Below are 12,098 nucleotides of genomic sequence, written 5' to 3' on the forward strand. Positions count from 1 at the left end.
TGAATTTCTTTTGATATTTCTTTCATACTTATCAAAAAGGGAAAAATGAATCATAAAATATCCTGCATGCCGTTTCTACATGAAAGGAATGAACAGAAGTCCCACGCGGCTCTCTCAAGGGGAAGCCCGTTATTGTGGTTCTCTAGGTGGTCGCCAGCACTTCAGCGATTGGACATGATCAGGCAAAACAGTTTGGAAGCTGCAAGACACAGATAGCAGAGGCTGAGGTGAAGGAGAAGGAAGTGCATCACTAGCAGAAAAGTTGGTAAAGAGTACTTTTCCTATTAGTTTCTTAGTTTCTAAGTAGTAATATATTTCCAAACAACAAAATACAAAAAAAAAAAATCAATTATGAGTGCCATAGTGGGCTAGATGTGACTAATTAATAAGCTGTTAATAAACTTTTAAAAAGTAGCAGAAGTGAAAAGTGTGTAAATGCTGATCTCAGAAAATCAAAAAGCATACTCCCGTTTTACCAAATAACTGTCAGAAGCATTGTGGTTTATGTGTTGTCGTTAATTTTTATTCTAATAAAATGTAATGATAATTCCGTGTGTCATCACTAACTTCACAGAGTTCACAGAATTTGAAAACTAATAATTGTGTATCAGTGGAGAAGACTGAATATTTATTCCATATTTTGAAGGTAACATTATGTGGAAAAAAGTAGGGATAGTATTTGAAATCATGCACAGCTAGTACCATGTTTTTTTTCTTTTTGAGTTTATCTTTGACACTTTACACTTCTGATACTGAGTGAAAAGGTGAATGTATTCAAATCTAATTGATATGGAAATAAAACTTCAACTGAGCGTCAATATAAGTAATCTTAAATATTTAATATATGAATACTTCTTCATTCATCATTTGAATGAGTTCTGAAATTCAGAAAGTGCTGAAATCCCCTATGCACATGGAGTTATACACATTCACAAAGACTTGTCTTTTAAAGAAGCAAGCTACAGTAAAAAAAGTATTAGCAGATGTTAGGAGATTTCATTTCTGTCAATTTCTACTTGTGACCTTGGATAAGTTATTGAACCTTTCAAAGCCTCTGTTTTCTCTCAGTAAATCTAGTGGAGCAAATTCATAATATTTAAGGCTCCTTCACACACTAAAATCTATTATTTTGCATCTATATTTGTATGTGTATATATATTCATTTGACTGTATAAGTAAGCCTGAAATCTGCCTTTAGCATTTATTTATCCAAGTGTTAAGATATTAGAGAACATTTTTCCTTTAGAACATGAAACTCTAATATTGTATGTCGTATGTCGCTGGGACTTTAACATCTGAAGTATCTGCTAGCTGAATTCCTGAAATGCAGGGCTTAATTTGCTCTTAAACATTCCTCCATTCGCATTTATGCTGATCTGTGCCTCTAAACAGTGGGACTTTTCTTCCCAGCGAATATGTCTTCAACGAAATTCCCCTAGTGTAGAAAGAGCGAGTTGTTTCATCTTCACATTCCTCACAGCAAGTTGTTGGGTCTTTGCAAATTGCTAATAGGCTCATTAAGCCCCTGCTATGTACATCTACTGAGTGAACATGGAATTGATAATTGTTACTAAAACTGGATTTCAATTGTTGGTCAGTAGCCTCAATTCTACAATCTTTCAGAGCAGCAAGTTTTTAAAAAGATGCTTAGTATAGAAGATGAGAAGCAGTGTTTTGCAGTTTGTTGCATGTAAGTTTCAGGACTGGCAGTTTCCAGAGAGAGAGAGTTTGAGGGTGCTCTGTGGCAGGGCTTAGATCTGCTCCGAATGGGTTAAGGAGAACTACCTGCTTGAGATTGATTTAAATCAGTAATGGATCATCTCATAAAGCTGCTGTTACTAGATATTAGCCTGCTATCTCCGTCCTCTGATAGCACAGATAAGAAGTGCTTACCGCAGAGAAGGTTCCTAGAGGACAGATATTGTTTCCCGTACCTCAGGGAGTAAAAAGCCATACTGCTGGATCAGTGACTTTTCCTAACAGCAAGTAAATTCAGGCCTTATCAAGTTACAGCACAAACTGCACTCATGTTTTATTATTCTCATTAGAGATTTAAGGACTAATTCCAGTTGTTAGCGCTTAGCAGTTTAATGTTTTCCATAGATAAGAATTAAGATTCTTCTGGGGGATTTTTTTATTTGCTAAAGCTTGCAAAAATAATGCGGTGATGCACTTACTGTGATGTAATGCAGTAGAGTTTCTAAATGTCCTGAGTGTTTTCAAGGCATACATTTTAAAAATTTAAATCTAATGACGGAATTTTTCTGAGTTGGACATGCAGTCATTTCACTGAAACATGACTTTGTCTGGGATCCCAAATCAGCTCTCCCTCTGGAAAGAGTACCAAAGAGGCTGAACTTAATGCTTCCAAATCTTGTCCTTACTGCTGTGTATTTTCTCGAAGTAAACTCACTTAATGGAGACTAGTAGGGTCTGATTCAAAAGAAAACTTTGAACAAGACCTATTCTGTAAGTAAACTGTGCTTTCAATTACTTCCTTGAAGTGAAACTGACTTTCCTTTCCCAACCAAGTGGAGAATAGCTCTGACTGTCATGTTCATTTTGTTTCTGTTTCAAAGAGGTTACAAAGTTTGAATTTACAAGTAAAAATCCAGGCTCCTGTGAGCTTGGATACCAACATTGAATCAATGCTTTAATGACTTTCCAGTAATGGGAATCTGCTATTGCCCCAAGTTACCCTTCCTAATGTTCTTGAAGGGGGAAAAAATCATTTATGAATACAAAAGTTTAATCTAAGTTGCAATGTGATAACATTATTACTGGAATTAAAGCTCAATGATTAATGACATATTTTTTGGTCGTGTTTATTGAGATTCTTTTTGTATAGACTATCATGAAAAACTTTATTTCCATCCCCCTTGTTTCCTTGGGTTTGTCTAAAGATCTTTCGTTACATGTAGTACGTGGCTGTGTGGTATTTAAGAGGTGGCTGAATTTCAATAACGCAAGTCACGGATACTATAGTTGTCAAGTTTGGGGATCAGGTCATTTAAAAGAAAATGTGGTACATATAAATAGAATTTTCTGTCATTATGAGATATTCATTGGCTAACCCACTTTGATATCCATTCTTGGAAAACCATTTTCCTAAGGTAAAAACAGTTAAAAACAGTTCTAGCATCAATGACAGAAGAATGGTGTACTTTGTGGCAGTTCAGGAATCCTGGGTATACTTAGCAGATAGGAGTCATCATGTAGTAACAATAATAAGAATAGCAGTGATCATTTCTTATGTGCTAGATGCTGTGATAGATGTTTTAAATGCCTGATTTTATATATTGATCATTTTCAAAGAAATTCTCAAAGTGTCAAATTTACCTTTTTAATTTTTTTTTAAGACAGGGGGACCTCTCCTGGCTAATGTTTCAATTATTCCTGGCTTCATAGGCTTTGTGTCTGTTTGTGCCCCAGATTGTTTTCCCTTTTTGGCCAGTAATACTCTATCTGCCGGAAAAATGTAACATGCTTGTTCCAGTTACGTTACTGGGTGCAATCCTCCCTTATACATGAAATAAATTTATTATGAAGAACTCCCAGTAGAAGCCTTGGAAAACTTACACAGAGCTGTGCTGTGTCCAAAATGCTGTTCAGTAGGTTTTCCAAAGCACCCAGGTAACAGCTGGTGCAGGCCATGTGCCAGCTCTGACAGCCCATATGCTCTCTTTAGTGCAGTAATTATCTCAACACAAAACTCTGATAGCCTAGTCTACTGGGTCCAGTTTCCCTAGGTTAAATTGACTCAGTGGCTTTGTTAGTGAGTTCCTTTGGCACGGGAAGAACTTCATCAAGAGTTTAAGTATTGGGATAGGCTTCAAAGACCAATATGACTGCTACTTTCAAGACAGGTGGCTTATTAACCCTAAGAGATTCTAGGTGGCAGTTCGTTAGGCTATCACCCCACAGCAGCAATCTAGTTAAAGGTCTGCAGTTGTTTCTACCAGATATCCAGCTTAGGGGTGGTGGTAATGCATCTATTTTGGTCACAGGCTAAGAGTAATTTTGGTATTTCAGTTCTCAGGCAGATACCAGGATTTCTGTATTTCAGTGGTACTGTTGACAGTGGAAGAGTTGGAATGAGAAATTTTAAGAGAGAAGAGTCAAAAAAAAAAAAAAAAAAGCTGAGCTGGGTCAAAATGTGTACAGCTGTTCTTTAGAGTATCACAGAGAAAACTTTTTAAAAAATGTCCCCATGGCCTCTGAGATGTTAACAGTACATCTCTGTGTACAAAATTCACTTGTTGGAGGCTTGAAGTCCGTATTCATAATCTCCTTTTTCCCTTCTGTCCTCCCTACCTCCCAACTTCCCTTCCCTTCTTTCTTCTTTCCTTTCTCCCCTCCTTTCCTTTTCCTATTTTTTCCACTTTTCTTTCTCCCTTCTTTTTTTTATTTCTGAGAAATACAAACATTCAAAGGACCAGCTGCAATAAAACCATAGATGCAATCCTGCAATTTTAGTACAGACAAAGCTTCTCATAAATTGAGTAGCAATAATCTTGAAAGATATTGCTGGTATGGAATCATAGAATTGAGCCATAGACGTTTGAAACTAAACGAAGGTGATAACGATATTATCACTTCAGCTTCTTTCTGTTCTCTGTTCTCATGGAATTTAGTGGAGACCTTGAATGATGACTGTGTCATGTGACATATTTATGTCATGTGACATGTAAATCATGTGTCATGTGACATTTATGTCATGTGACATGTGACATGTAAATCATGTGACATGATTTATGTCAGGCGCAAGTTTAAACCTCACTTCTGGTCTGTTTATAAGATGACACTGGGCTTGTAATCTTAACAAGAAGGTTGAGTAGCTAGATCTTTTGGCCAAGATAAGCCTTCCCTGTACTGAGATCATCTGCTAAGATTTATGGGAGCAACATAAATGGCTGCTTCTCCACCAGATCTTTTGTGGGGAATAGTTTCGGATACCCCTGAGAAGAGAGATGGTGTTCTGTCCCATGTTAATCAGCAAGTGGTATAAAGTAATTAGATTATCTTAATTATTACTGAACATAAAGATGGATTCAAGAAAGTGCTATCTGCTTTGTCAGTATAGCTTTAGTTTTAGAGTTAAAATGGAATTCTGAGGTAGAGAGAAATGCAACAAAACAAGTGGAATGTAAGTTCCAAGAGGAACTGGTTATGTTTTATAATTCTATGGCATCTGATTTATTTCATCTTTAACCCCATACAGGCTAATCTGGTTCTGGCCAAACCTTGCCAGTATTTCTCACTACTGTCACTTTAGAGTAGTGCCTGGCATGTAGTTGATACCAGTAAATATTTGCTGGTTGAATACATAAATGGATGGATGTGGGCTCTTTTTTTTAGTGGAGATGACTCCAGCTATAAAGGGAAGTGTATAATCTGGAGTAGGCTGTTAGGATGGAGGACAGTGTGGTCCTGAGTGTTGGACTATCCATGTAGGTGAGAAGATCTATTGTTGATAATTTCTGGTTTAAATGATCCCATGGGATATCCAAAGGGCTCAGGATATCCAAAGCCCTTTACAGTGACCAAGGTCTAGGGGTAGGGAGGTGACCAGAACTGGTTTATTTCAAGTCAGACTCTAGGTTGAAATGGATTCACTAGTAATATAATCTCATTGCATTATTGTGTTTTCAATTTAATAAGGCAAATTATAACCACAAAGAGCTCCTATAGAAAACTAAATCAGCTAGTTCATAAAAACACATACACGGACTCTTGTTATTTAGTTTTCAACTACAGGTAGTTATACTTCTAAAGTCATTATTTATATGTTGTCAGGAGTACTCACCAAATTTATTGACTTGTACATTATTCTTTGCAAATAAGTTCTGGCTGCTCTCTGCATATTATAATTAAAATGACAGGGACTTTAATCATTTATGAAATTTTAAACTACATACTGAATATAAATGTATCATTCAATGTGATAGAATGAATTAAATTCATCACTGTCAAATAACTGTATAAAAGATGAAATATCTCTCATCCCACATCATTAACTTATTAAAAAAAAAAAGACCCAGATCTGCAAGCATTGTTATAGTACTTTTATGGTATTTTAAGGACACTTTGAAAACTAAGACATTTAGCATATACAAGAAAAATGCTTTTGACCAAAAAGTTGATTTCTAATTTTATCTGTAAAAGCCCTAATTTGAATTTGATAAACGACTTTTACTTAGACAAAATCAAATAATCAAGATTAAAACACTTCTAAATGAACAAAACTTTTAAAAATCATCATGATATAAATATGTGTACAGATAAAATAGAGTTTTGTCAATCCAAATCATGAAGGCAAAAATTCTTTCTGTAGGTCGAAAGCGTGATTTGGGATAAAAGGGTAATTTAAATATTTATCTGGAGCAGGTAAGTAGCTGACGTGTGATCATTTCTCACTCTATTGTGCATGCGCGGACACAGTGTTAACATCTAGAGTTCCAAGGAAATCAAAACACATTTGGGAAACAATAATTCTGAACATTATTTTCATTTTCTAGTTTGTTATCAAATTACTATCTTCTGTTAATATCTATACTTGATAAATAACAGAATTAAACTCAAAATAAATTTTACCAATTTTACATCAAAACTCTTCTTCAAGTGTGAAAAACTCATTATTTATTGATTATATTAGGAAAATATGTGCTATAGGCTTTTTTTTTAAAATCCTTCCCTAAATCTTCTGAGTCTTTCCGAGTTTCAATGATTTCACCTAAGTTTCTTGATTTTCATCTCTTCTTGGGCAGGACGTTTATTCACTCATTCACTGAATAAACTTTTATTGAGCCAGGTGGGGAGTGGGGAAAGTGGGGACTTGGTTTGGAATGACATGAGAAGCTGAGTCCCCCCAAGTACTTTCATGGGGGCTACACAGTCTTGATAAAACCTGAAGTAGGCAGTGTTTTTATAAACTTATGAGTTCTAATTTGGGGGAAAAGTATAAATGAAGCCACTTACAACCATGTTACCATATCTCAATTTGTTTAATCCAGTTCATAGTCACACAACTTTATGCAATTTTTCCAAACAAATGTAAGGAAACATGACATGAATGGAAAGGAATATCTGTTGTGGTGTTCTAGGATACACACGTATTTTCACAGAGATGAAATTAGGAAGAAAATCTCAAGCACAGACAAGATATGTTACTGTGGAAACCCAATCCATGAGTTTTCAAAATGATCAACATTATAATCAGTGATATAATTTTATCTTGTCAAGAACTTTAGATTGCTTATTTTGGTAGTGTAGATAATGGTATTAAATTCCTCCTTGTCTCTGTCTTCTTGAGTTTTTGTCACATAACATCAAAAAACAAGAAAAAAATGCAATTTAGAATCTTATATATTGTTATATTTGCTACATGGTATCTGATTGCCCTGTAGTTATCTGAAAAATAAACTTTTTAAAGTAAGAATTATTTTGGGTGGAGGAGCAGAGTGAGGAAGTATGTATAAGACTTGGGGACGTACAGCAAAAACACATATTACCATTGATTAACATACCCTCTCCTGAAATAGCTGGTTAAAACCTGACTATCAACCAGTGTAGCTTGGTTTTCATTTTATGAAATTAACTTTACCTCTATTTTAATTAGCAAGTTTGAATAACTACAACACTACCAAAATGTAAAATTAAAAAGAAAACACATGCACATAAAAATCTGGAAATTAGAATCAATAAAGAAATATTTTAAATTAAAAAAATTTGTTATAAAAAGTATTTCTATGGTAGTAGCAATATTTTTTCCCCTAACATATGGGTTTCTATCTGTGACATGTATTCCATATGCATTTTCCTTGCTTTTAAAATTGGCATTACTACTTCCTTTGTACTTTGTCTTGTTTATACTTTTTTTCAGTGTGTGTGTTTTCACAAAGCAGTGCTTCCTTATTAGCCTGCTTTAGGAACTTCTAATGGACAATTTTTCATACTTACCTGATTGTTAAGCACCTGATGTGAAAATCATCAGTCTGTTTGAAGGCAAGAAGCCCTGCTGAAATGCTTTCCCAAGATTTCTAACAAGGCACAGCTACATTATAGACCTGTAACTGTATACGGTGGTAATTGGTATGAAGTAACAAAGCATGGCTCGGGGTAAAAAGACAAGTGCAATGTAAGCAACCATTTCTAAGAGCTTTATAATAAAATCTCTTCATATTGAGAGATTTTTATTAGGTTTGAAATATAATTTTCACAAAGTTGCCACAGAATCGGAGTAAAGTACATTCTAAACCCTTTACATTCTGTTCCCCGTGCTTCTCAGTATTGTTTCAGAAGAGAAGGTGAAACTGTATTCCTTGGTGTGCAGTTTAAAGTCAAGAGCAGCAATATTTAGCACATGCTTGGGCAACCTTGTTTGAAATCCATGCCGCCCCTCTCTGGTGTTCTGATGTGCCTTTAGGGGATGCTTGCCTGTTTGTAGTTTGTTTTCTTTTGTTTAAGGTTTCAGCTACTGCATTGACTAATGATTATATAGCAGTAAACTCTCATCCCTGCTAAATTCAGTAGTGATGCCTCAAAAGCATTTTTCCCTTGTGTGACATAAAACAATAAAAGAACTAGACAAACCCCTTTTGAGGAAGAATAATCCTTTGTTTAAAGAAAAGAAAGAAAAGGCATTTCCTTGACGCCAGAGGGTGGAGAATTCAAATCATCGGCTTAGCTAATTGACAAAAAATAAAACAAGTGTTAATCTGACAATTTTTTGTACTCAGTTACTATTTGTGGATAATTGTTAATATAATATTTTATCTATCCATACCTCTTTAATGATACCAACTACACAATATATATTTAATACATAATTACTTGATTGACATCTGCACTTGGATATAATGTCTAAATAATACATCTGTTTCTTCAGAATGCTGTTACCAGCATAATTTATCAGCAGAATTTTGGTCAGGCAGTTAGTTATATTTTACATTGATGATAAATAAGTATATCAATTTCCCCTGCATTTGTTCTTTAATACAAATTAAAATAGTTTATTTTGAAATATAACATACATTACAAATTTGACAAAAAAAGCAACCAATAGATGTACATAATGCATATGCTTAGCCTTTATCCAATGCCAAGTCCAAAGAATTTGAACATGCCATTTAATTGTTCTCCCTGCAATTTTTTTAATAAGACTTGTGGCCATGATTCCAAGTGATAAATTCTTCTTGATTTGCCTCCAGTTGTCACTGGCCAAACCTTAGGGAATGAAAGATTAGTTACGGTTGCAGAAGACTTATTATTTTAAACTGGAGAATTTTTAATGTTCTTAACCCAATTAAACAAAGTGAAGAATCTATCAATATTGTTGTCAGTTTATTAGAGGAAAAAAATCACCCAAATTTTAATTTAGCTGTAAACAATGTTCTATTTCTGCCTTTAAATTAGAATAAGATTGTATTAAATTTGAGTTGACTCTGGTGCCTAAATGTCGCATCCCTAACAGGAAAATTGCCTTGTGATTTAAACAAAGATTTCAATCGATGAGCAGGGTTTCAGGGCTCATCCAATTTTTAATAGCATTTGTCTTTTATCATTCAAGTCCTTGAATAATGTAAGCAAGCTGTACAACACTTTGCATATGCTTGGTCCTGTAATGAGACTAATATGTGTGTTCATAACTTAATTTTTTTAACCCCCAATTTTAAAACTCCAAGGGGAAAAAAGAGTTTTCTTGTTAAGTTTAAGTAATGAATCTAAGAGACCACTTTCAGGCCACAAAATAGTCCAAGTTGGCCCCAAACACAGGTGCTCCCAGTTTGAACATTGTGCCTGGCTTTTCTACAGAGAAACTAAATGAAAGAGCAACTTCAAACACAGGTGCAAAATCCCGCATCTGTGAGGGACAGCCCGAAACCATGGCTTTCCCCTGACCATTTTCGGCTTGTAAACCTCATCCTCCATAGAGCACCTGTGTCAGAACCAATCAGGGCTGTGTATAAATGTTATCAACACCTACACATCATTACTTATTCATCAACATCAGCACCAAATATTGATGCAAACATGGAAGGGTGTTTTTTTGTTTTTGTTTTTTCCTATGGAGCTGCTCTTGTCTGGAGCTTCAGTCTTTTTGCCTGATGGCTGACGAGAAGAAGTAAAATACACAGATAAGAACATTCAGAATATTTCAGGCTCTAAGTCTGACGATCGTTTGTGTTTGTGTCACTTTTTAATCTTTGCACCTAGTTCCTTTGGTGGGAAAAAATGGAGAGTACACAAAAGGTTCAGACACATTGATTGCTGAAAGGCCTAATTGCAGTAATTCCATACTTTGTGGCATACTTTCGTGCAGCCACCTCCTCCATGGTCATCTGTTGCCTTCTCGCTGTTTGATTAGCACTCAAAGAACCTACATTTGAAGCTGTATAAGATTTTGTTTTTCAATAGTAGTAACAAGCAGCAGAAGCAGCAGGATCTGGCTTTCTGGCAAACTCCACAGGCATTTGGGTTGGTGGCTTTGTATTTGCCTCTGGGCCTTTCCTGCACAGGGCTGAGGAGGGGCTACCAGGCTGTTAGAAGCTTTGGAAACCATTTCTTCTTTGACAATTCAAATTTATGTGGTTTTTAATTGTCTGTAAACAAAGCCTTTTACATCTAGCACTAAATCTCCACCCGAGGTCAGCTGGCATCCAAAGGGATGGTTGCTGATTTAGTTTGTCTGCTTTTCTTTCCTAAAAAAAAAAAAAAAAACCCTCTCAATCAGCTTATTGTTCTCCAATAGAGATACACAAAACACACAAATCACTTGGCCCCTCCCCCCCCACTTTGAATGAATAGATAAAAATCCATCTGTTTTTTTATCTGCATGTTTCAAGGGCCAAATCTGTGTCCTTTGTAAAAAATGGCCTCAGCAATACAATGTCCTAGCAAGCAGCTAGGAAAATTGACCAATACTTGGGTCAGCGATGGTTGTAGTTGGGAAACTTTCAGTATAGTTTTGGTTCTAAATGGTCATTAGATCTAGATTATTTAGGCTGTGAATAATTAAGAGACAAAAATGTGTACAATACATATGTATTGGTTATTCTGGTTCACAGTTAAACTATTAATTACATGAGTTTTTAAAATAAAAATATTTAAAAATTGGGAAAAAGAGTAGAGTCGTGCAAATGTTTGGTTTCCTATAGATTGTCACACAACTGACTACAGTCTTTCAAGAACATAATTTAAGACACATACAGATAAACATCTGGCTGTCGGTCCCTGGCTCCTGTGAGCTCCAGAAAACCTTGGACACACTTCCTGTTTGTGCATGTTGAGCTCTGGCTGGGGTGCTCCTCTCCTGCCTGCCTCCTACGTGCAGAGTCAGTGCTGTAGTTCTCCCATTTCTCTAAGAGCCTGCTCTCTCTGTCTCTGGCATAAGTGAGAGAAAAAAAAAAATGGACCATTACAAATGAGGAGAGACATAGAGCTCTTAGGAAAAGGGAATATAGAACCCACAGAGTTTAAATAAAAGCTGTCACTGCTGAGTGAACTGAAGGCTCCAACTCTGGCACGGGATCGCTTTTTAAAGCAGCCCTGGCTCAGTGAGGGAGAAATAAAGAAGAGCTTTCGAATACTTATTTGTTTCCTACAAGCACTCTATTTCTGCTTTGAAAAAGAACCAGAAAGCCAAAAAGAAATACTTTGGGTTTCTTTTTCTAAATATCTGTCTATATGAATTATCGCATATGGAAGATTGATTTTATTTTTTCCAAGTCTATTTCCAATTTACAGTGATGCTAGGTAAAACAGAACCTGCCTATGTTTTTAGAAGACAGTGGATTGGTTCCCTACTTTGCCAGTTATAAAGCCTTGGACAAATTATTTAATGTTTAGGTCCCTTTTTCTCATTTGCAAAAGGGAATAATCATGTCTACCATGAGGGGATGAAATATAAACTAAGATAATTTGAAAAACCTTTTTTTTTACATTCCCGAACACATAGTTACACCAAAAATATTGTTGGCCAAGGAACAATTCAAAAACAAAACAGTAGGAAGGAAAGAAAAGGAAAAAGAAATTAAAACGCTCAAGCAAATAAGAAGAATATTCTGAGAGGGAGCCTCAAAAATATAAAATTATAGGAA

The 12,098-nt window shown here is 35.5% G+C and overlaps 1 long non-coding RNA gene across 1 annotated transcript in view; it reads right to left on the bottom strand.

Annotated features, from left to right (window-relative positions):
- Positions 1–9,387: 9,387 nt before the first annotated feature.
- The window catches only part of LOC103892266 (uncharacterized), a 56,742-nt gene continuing 54,031 nt past the window's right edge, over positions 9,388–12,098 (bottom strand). The window contains exons 3-4 of the long non-coding RNA XR_008512767.1: positions 11,209–11,382; positions 9,388–10,700 (exon numbers count right to left, since the gene is read on the bottom strand). This is a non-coding gene — a long non-coding RNA (uncharacterized LOC103892266). The remainder of the gene's footprint in view (positions 10,701–11,208; positions 11,383–12,098) is intronic.

Source organism: Pongo abelii, chromosome 14 (assembly GCF_028885655.2).
Source record: "Pongo abelii isolate AG06213 chromosome 14, NHGRI_mPonAbe1-v2.0_pri, whole genome shotgun sequence".
In the NCBI taxonomy this organism is placed as follows: domain Eukaryota; kingdom Metazoa; phylum Chordata; class Mammalia; order Primates; family Hominidae; genus Pongo; species Pongo abelii.